This window comes from Oncorhynchus gorbuscha, linkage group LG07 (genome assembly GCF_021184085.1).
Source record: "Oncorhynchus gorbuscha isolate QuinsamMale2020 ecotype Even-year linkage group LG07, OgorEven_v1.0, whole genome shotgun sequence".
NCBI classification, from domain to species: Eukaryota; Metazoa; Chordata; class Actinopteri; order Salmoniformes; family Salmonidae; genus Oncorhynchus; species Oncorhynchus gorbuscha.
The window spans coordinates 3,695,037-3,703,736 of NC_060179.1; the positions used below are offsets into that span (position 1 = coordinate 3,695,037).

Here is an 8,700-nt window from a genome sequence, read left to right on the forward strand (position 1 = left end):
CTAGGTAACATCTGTTTCAGTAGCTATAGTTAGCTAGGTAACATCTGTTTCAGTAGATATAGTTAGCTAGGTAACATCTGTTTCAGTAGCTATAGTTAGCTAGGTAACATCTGTTTCAGTAGCTATAGTGAGCTAGGTAACATCTGTTTCAGTAGCTATAGTGAGCTAGGTAACATCTGTTTCAGTAGCTATAGTTAGCTAGGTAACATCTGTTTCAGTAGCTATAGTTAGCTAGGTAACATCTGTTTCAGTAGCTATAATTAGCTAGGTAACATCTGTTTCGGTAGCTATAGTGAGCTAGGTAACATCTGTTTCAGTAGCTGCAGTTAGCAAGGTAACTATATACCTAGGTGTCATCATCTAAAATAACCCTAATAAAGATTAGAATTTGATTAATGGTGGTCGGACCCATCTATGTGAAGCTAGCCACAATAAGGATTAGCCACAATAGCGGACTTTGCAGTTAGCCTTCAAAATAAAAGTTTGGCATAATTATACTATGTGTATTCATTTGCATCACTATCAATGGCATCATTTTATTTTGAAGGCAATCTGCAAATTCCACTATTGTGGCTAATCCTTATTGTGGCTAGCTTCACAACACACAACCTAATGTGGTCGAGCATCACTAGCCAGGTGAAGCTAGCTGGATGCTTATAACATTAGCTTTGGCCAACAGGGTTAAGTGGCTGGCTATTTATTTTCATTAACTGAAGTTCAATTTCAATAGCCGAACAACAAGTGGCAACCTAGCTAATACTTACTCACAAGGATTCCTAAATCATTGCTAAAAATAATTAAAATGACTGCAGTTTCTACTGGTCATTGTTTTCAGGCTGGTTGTACTGGTGCCAGCTAGGTACCAAGCTAAAGCTAGCTAGGTACCAAGCTAAAGCTAGCTAGGTACCAAGCTAAAGCTAGCTAGGTACCAAGCTAAAGCTAGCTAGGTACCAAGCTAAAGCTAGCTAGGTACCAAGCTAAAGCTAGCTACGTACCAAGCTAAAGCTAGCTACGTACCAAGCTAAAGCTAGCTACGTACCAAGCTAAAGCTAGCTACGTACCAAGCTAAAGCTAGCTACCCCAGAAGTTTTGGTCGAACAAGTGATGCTTTATTAGCAACGCGGTATTGTAAACACATCGTTCGTGGCCTGGTGTTTTCTTGTTTGCAGACTTGTTGTACAGCTTTGACAGAGCTACTGTATCGTTTTTGACACTCAAAGACCCAAACGGCGTTCCATAGTATGTCGTGAAGCTAATAGCAGTGACGCTATTACTGTGTAACTCCGGTAGGGAAAATTAGCTCACTTGGTAGTGTGTACCGGTGCTCGACCAGTCGGCGAAAAGCCAACATCACCCACGACAGAGAACGGTTGATTATCAAGAGCAATGAATTCCATTATCTTGCCATTAATGGATTTTGCCTTTGAATTGTAGCGCTGAAATTGTGTTACTCTTTCAAATGACTGCTTGACTTGTTGACTGCTCGATCCACACAGCAGACATTGTGGGCCAGGTTAGGAATGCTGTGTTGCACGTGTTGACTGCTCGATCCACACAGCAGACATTGTGGGCCAGGTTAGGAATGCAGTGTTGCACGTGTTGACTGCTCGATCCACACAGCAGACATTGTGGACCAGGTTAGGAATGCTGTGTTGCACGTGTTGACTGCTCGATCCACACAGCAGACATTGTGGACCAGGTTAGGAATGCTGTGTTGCACGTGTTGACTGCTCGATCCACACAGCAGACATTGTGGACCAGGTTAGGAATGCTGTGTTGCACGTGCAGCGTCATTACATCATGTACCTACGTTATTGCACCTTTATTTATCCAGGTAGGCTGGTTGAGAACGCCTTTATTTAACCAGGTAGGCTGGTTGAGAACACCTTTATTTAACCCATACGTAGAATGTATGCACACATGACTGTAAGTCGCTTTGGATAAAAGCGTCTGCTAAATGGCATATATTATTATTATTATATTATAACCAGGTAGGCTGTTTGAGAACACCTTTATTTATCCAGGTAGGCTGGTTGAGAACACCTTTATTTATCCAGGTAGGCTGGTTGAGAACACCTTTATTTATCCAGGTAGGCTGGTTGAGAACACCTTTATTTATCCAGGTAGGCTGGTTGAGAACACCTTTATTTATCCAGGTAGGCTGGTTGAGAACACCTTTATTTATCCAGGTAGGCTGGTTGAGAACACCTTTATTTAACCAGGTAGGCTAGTTGAGAATACCTTTATTTAACCAGGTAGGCTAGTTGAGAACACCTTTATTTAACCAGGTAGGCAAGTTGAGAACAAGTTCTCATTTACAATTGCGACCTGGCCAAGATAAAGCAAAGCAGTTCGACAGATACAACGACACAGTTACACATGGAGTAAAACAAACATACAGTCAATAACACAGTATAAACAAGTCTATATAAGATGTGAGCCAATTAGGTGAGAAGGGAGGTAAAGGCAAAAAAAAGCCATGGTGGTAAAGTAAATACAATATAGCAAGTAAAACACTGGAATGGTAGATTTGTGGAAGAATGTGCAAAGTAGAAATACAAATAATGGGGTGCAAAGGAGCAAAATAAATAAATTAATTAAATACAGTAGGGAAAGAGGTAGTTGTTTGGGCTAAATTATAGGTGGGCTATGTACAGGTGCAGTAATCTGTGAGCTGCTCTGACAGCTGGTGCTTAAAGCTAGTGAGGGAGATAAGTGTTTCCAGTTTCAGAGATGTTTGTAGTTCGTTCCAGTCATTGGCAGCAGAGAACTGGAAGGAGAGGCGGCCAAAGAAAGAATTGGTTTTGGGGGTGACCAGAGAGATATACCTGCTGGAGCGTGTGCTACAGGTGGGAGATGCTATGGTGACCAGCGAGCTGAGGTAAGGGGGGACTTTACCTAGCAGGGTCTTGTAGATGACATGGAGCCAGTGGGTTTGGCGACGAGTATGAAGCGAGGGCCAGCCAACGAGAGCGTACAGATCGCAATGGTGGCTAGTATATGGGGCTTTGATGACAAAACGGATTGCACTGTGATAGACTGCATCCAATTTGTTGAGTAGTTTTATCTAGACATCGTCTGTGGATCTGTTGGTGCAGTAATATCAACTTCAGGCATGTACGATATATCGGATCAGCCGATATTAGCTAAAAATGCCAAAATCGATAACGGCCGATCCGATATATCGTACATGCCTGAAGTTGATATTACTGCACCAACAGATCCACAGATGATGCAATCTCTATTGTACTCCACACTGCCCTTTCCTACCTGGACAAAAGGAACACCTACGTGAGAATGCTATTCATTGACTACAGCTCAGCGTTCAACACCATAGTAGCATCAAAGCTCATCACCAAGGTAAGGATCCTGGGACTAAACAGCTCCCTCTGCAACTAGATCCTAGACTTCCTGATGGGCCGTCCCCAGGTGGTAAGGGTAGGTAACAACACATCCGCAACGCTGATCCTCAACACAAGGGCCCCTCCGGGGTATGTGCTCAGCCTATAGGGAGGTCAGAAACCTGGCCGTGTGGTGCCAGGACAACAACCTCTCCCTCAATGTGATCAAGTCAATGGTGTGATTGTGGACTACAGGAAAAGAAGGGCCGAGCACGCCCCCATTCTCATCGCTAGGGCTGCAACGGAGCAGGTTGAGAGCTTCAAGTTCCTTGGTGTCCACATCACCAACAAACTAACATGGCCCTTGGTGTCCACATCACCACCAAACTAACATGGTCCAAGCACACCAAGAAACTAACATGGCCCTTGGTGTCCACATCACCAACAAACTAACATGGCCCTTGGTGTCCACATCACCAACAAACTAACATGGCCCTTGGTGTCCACATCACCACCAAACTAACATGGCCCTTGGTGTCCATCACCACCAAACTAACATGGTCCAAGCACACCAAGAAAGTCGTGAAGAGGGCACGACAAAACCTAGTCCCCCTCAGGAGACTGAAAAGATTTGGCATGGGTCCTCAGATCCTCAAAAGGTTCTACAGCTGCACCATCGAGAGCATCAAGACTGGTTGCATCACTGCCCGGCCTCCGACCGCAAGGCACTACAGAGGGTAGTGCGTACGGCCCATTACCGTACGGCCCATTACCGTACGGCCCATTACAGTACGGCCCATTACAGTAAGGCCCATTACAGTACGGCCCATTACAGTACGGCCCATTACAGTACGGCCCATTACCGTAAGGCCCATTACAGTACGGCACATTACAGTACGGCCCATTACAGTACGGCCCATTACAGTACGGCCCATTACCGTACCGCCCATTACCGTAGAGCCCATTACAGTAAGGCCCATTACAGTAAGGCCCATTACCGTAAGGCCCATTACAGTACGGCCCATTACAGTACGGCCCATTACCGTAAGGCCCATTACAGTACGGCCCATTACAGTACGGCCCATTACAGTACGGCCCATTACAGTACGGCCCATTACAGTACGGCCCATTACCGTAAGGCTGGTTGCATCACTGCCCGGCCTCCGACCGCAAGGCACTACAGAGGGTAGTGCGTACGGCCCATTACCGTACGGCCCATTACAGTACGGCCCATTACCGTAGAGCACATTACAGTAAGGCCCATTACAGTACGGCACATTACAGTACGGCCCATTACAGTACGGCCCATTACAGTAAGGCCCATTACAGTACAGCCCATTACCGTAAGGCCCATTACAGTACGGCCCATTACAGTACGGCCCATTACCGTAAGGCCCATTACAGTACGGCCCATTACAGTAAGGCCCATTACAGTAAGGCCCATTACCGTAGAGCCCATTACAGTAAGGCCCATTACAGTACGGCCCATTACAGTAAGGCCCATTACAGTAAGGCCCATTACCATAGAGCTCATTACCATAGAGCCCATTACCGTAGAGCCCATTACAGTAAGGCCCATTACAGTACGGCCCATTACAGTAAGGCCCATTACAGTAAGGCCCATTACCATAGAGCCCATTACAGTACGGCCCATTACAGTACGGCCCATTACAGTACGGCCCATTACAGTACGGCCCATTACCCTGCTACTGTTATTTAAAGCTAGTCTTAAATAATTTGTTATTCTTATTTCTTACTTTTTGGGGGATATTTTCTTAAAACTGAATTGATTGTTGAGGGCTTGTAACTAAGCATTTCACTGTAAGGTCTACTACACCAGTTGTAATCAGCATTTCACTGTAAGGTCTACTACACCTGTTGTATTCAGCATTTCACTGTAATGTCTACTACACCTGTTGTATTCAGCATTTCACTGTGAGGTCTACTACACCTGTTGTATTCAGCATTTCACTGTGAGGTCTACTACACCTGTTGTATTCAGCATTTCACTGTAATGTCTACTACACCTGTTGTATTCAGCATTTCACTGTGAGGTCTACTACACCTGTTGTATTCAGCATTTCACTGTGAGGTCTTCTACACCTGTTGTATTCGGTGCATGTGACAAATAAACTTTGATTTGTAATTGTGTTCCATGATCTCACCAGTTGAGATTACGGTTTCAATAAATTAATCTTAAATAGCAATTGTATTTTATTGACAGAATATATATATATATATATATATTAGTTTTTATGGCAATTTAGCAATTGGGATTTTTTTTATTCTGTAAAGATTCTGATAAATGAGGTATAGTTGTACGCTGTTGGCTTTTAGATAAATGAGCACATATTTTTTTTCTAGGGGGGGGGGGGGTCTAGCGCCTGTGTTCAAAGCATAGATTTGATTTCCATTCCGAGATCCGAGTACTCAAAAATCATGCGAGTACTGGTACAGCAAAAACAATATAACATGCCTATCTCTAATAGTTAAGACGGGTTAACATTAAAAAATGTACTTTGCATTGTGGGTTGAATGTTGTAACACGGAATAAAATAAATGCATATAAAAGTCCCGTGAAAGTTGTATAACTGCCCATTACCGCTTATCACTTACTAACCGTTGTTTATTCACGTGACTTTAATACATTATTTCAGTTGTGTGTATTAGAGGTCTTTATTTGCTGAGTTAATACATTTCATTCCAAGTGTCATGTCTAATAGGAGCTGCTGTCTGACAACAACAACAAAAAACACTATTTTAGTAGTTCTTCAAAGTAAATAAGACATACTTTTATGACTGCTGAATACCAACTATCAAATCACCTAAATCATGTATTTTCAGGTAGAGACAACTCAACAAAACAACTCTCCATCCCTCTCGACCAAGCAGGGGTAAAAGAAGCAGACAAGTAGGAGCTGAATCAACAAATTGCGCACAAATGAATGTTGGCCTGTTGGAAACTAGCTACAACTCTCTACTACATTGCACAGTTCAGGCTTGATCAGATGCATCTCTAGAGAAACCGTGTCATGTGCTCGGTTAGTACTAGTTACTACTAGAAGCAGACAAGTAGGAGCGCAATGAATCATGGTCCGTCTAGTTAATTGCGCACTTTTCTGCGCTAAATGAATGTTGGCCTGTTGGAAACTAGCTACAACTCTCTACTACATTGCACAGTTCAGGCTTGATCAGATGCATCTCTAGAGAAACCGTGTCATGTGCTCGGTTAGTACTAGTTAGTACTAGTTATGGAGGGGTGACTAGTGTTCCTGTACATTTTTCACCTGGAGAAATACTGCACCAAACATCTTACATGGAAAATTGTGCAACCAAGACCTTACAGATAAAAACGAATTGTCCATTTCTTGATTTATCTTAGATTAATTTAGGCTATTTTAATTAAGTGTACACTGCTATATTATTGCTACGGTGTCTCACGAGGCACTAACAGTAATATTGTCACTTTTTTTTCAAGCAAAATGTATTTTAAGGGAGTAATGCTCGGAGCAAACCGAACCTGCGGACACCAGTAGACCACGTTAACGTTGAAGAAGTTGCAAAGGCACGGTATCAACAGTATACATCATTGATTAAAATATGACATTAGGCTACAGGATAATTTAGTCAATTAACTTTCTTTTTTTATCATCCAAAATTAAGAGCTTTGGATGATTTAGTTAGTCAATTTCAGGATATGGACACTGAATCATATTTACTATGGAAGTTATTCTTTGCACAAGAGGCAGTCTGCTGTCAAATGTCGGTGGAAAACAGCATTATAAAAAAGTCTACTGTTGATTTGGAAAAACGATTGTATTAAAAAAAAAGAAAATCAGCTTAACAAACCTGTACGACTTTCTTGTTTTTTTTTCTTTGAATGTTCAGTTTAGGTGCATCATTCTCCTTTAAAGTTGCCGCCCGTGATCTCCACGGGAAATCACGTAAACAACAACGAGTACAAGATGTTTAATTCCGTGCACGATATAAATCCTTATTGAGTAAATTTCGGACGAGCTTCCCCCATTCCAAGACCCGCATTGAAACTAGCCAGCTAGCCTCCTAGCAAATGAAATAAACAGTTGTGATTTTGGTTCTTAACTCTTCCGACGACCGGATAATTCAGATTGTCCGCAGCGAGTCCCCTTTTTCATTAAACTGTACTAATATCTGCGATGTGCATTAGTATCCATATTCATCCGGTTTCCGCGTGTTGGTCCGCGTCCTCATAGTATATCTCCCGTCTCTGTAGCCAAGCTCGTTCACTCCTCTCCAACATCACCACAATAGATTCTGGTCCGACTTTTTTTTTCAACACCAAAACGTTTAGTATTTCCGACAGTGGTTGTCACTTTGCGACATTGGCTGCTACGATGCCAAAGAGTATCTATTAAATTGACAAGATAGTCGAGTGACCCCTTCTACTAAATGGGAATACACGGTCCTCAAAGATGGAAGGCAGGCATGAGGAGGCGAGATCAGCTGGGATCATTCTAGTCAAAGAGAGAGAGAGAGAGAGAGAGAGAGAGAGAGAGAGAGAGAGAGAGAGAGAGAGAGAGAGAGAGAGAGAGAGAGAGAGAGAGAGAGAGAGAGAGAGAGAGAGAGAGAGAGAGAGAGAGAGAGAGAGAGAGAGAGAGTAGATACGCCTGTGAACAACAGAAACAAATCCGATATGAATACGTTTTTTTTTATCAGCGAGGTCAAATTAGTATTATGATATTCGGTGAATATTCGGTTATTTTGTCAATAGCTATTGAATCATGCATGTCATGACTATGAAACGTGTTCTGAATCAGGCGGAGAACCATCCAAACATTTGTATTTTTTTTATTTTATTGTTTTTTGTTTTAAATTAACATTTAGGATTTCAATCTTCAATAGCTCTTAAACAAAGCCTGCTATGACTTAGACAATTAGATATTCTGAATCACGGAAGATGGAGAACAATCAACACTTTTATTTTCGTAATGTTATTTTGTATTTTTGTTCCGGATTTCAATCTTCAAAACAAAGTGTGCCATGACTATTAAAATAATTTATTCTGAATATAGGTAGGATGGAGCACAATTCACACGTTTTCTTTTAAACATTCTGATTTATTTCAGCGATTTTTTTTTTATCAAATAAGCCCCGCGTACTGTAGGAAATTAGCAATTACATTTTTTTGTTGACCAAATTTGACACTCTCATTGACCTCCAAACAAAAATGTCTCACTTCAGGATTTTATATTTGTGGATAGAGTAATCTCTCCGCAGCTCTGTCAAGGGTTTACTCAAACCTCGTGCACCACCGTGCTCCATTATGCATACATGTATTTTGTCCCCCCACACCAAACATGCTCATGACATGCAGGTTAAA

General features: G+C 42.2%; 1 protein-coding gene across 2 annotated transcripts in view; it reads right to left on the reverse strand.

Annotated features, from left to right (window-relative positions):
• Positions 1-7,763, reverse strand: part of dipk2ab (divergent protein kinase domain 2Ab) — a 119,580-nt gene extending 111,817 nt beyond the window's left edge. The window contains exon 1 of one of the 2 annotated variants that reach the window (XM_046355410.1): positions 7,444-7,763. The gene's annotated coding sequence lies outside the window, so the exon portion shown is untranslated. Of the gene's footprint in view, positions 1-7,190 lie in introns of both variants that reach the window. The other variant, XM_046355409.1, reaches the window with a different exon arrangement.
• Between the last annotated feature and the right edge of the window lie 937 nt (positions 7,764-8,700).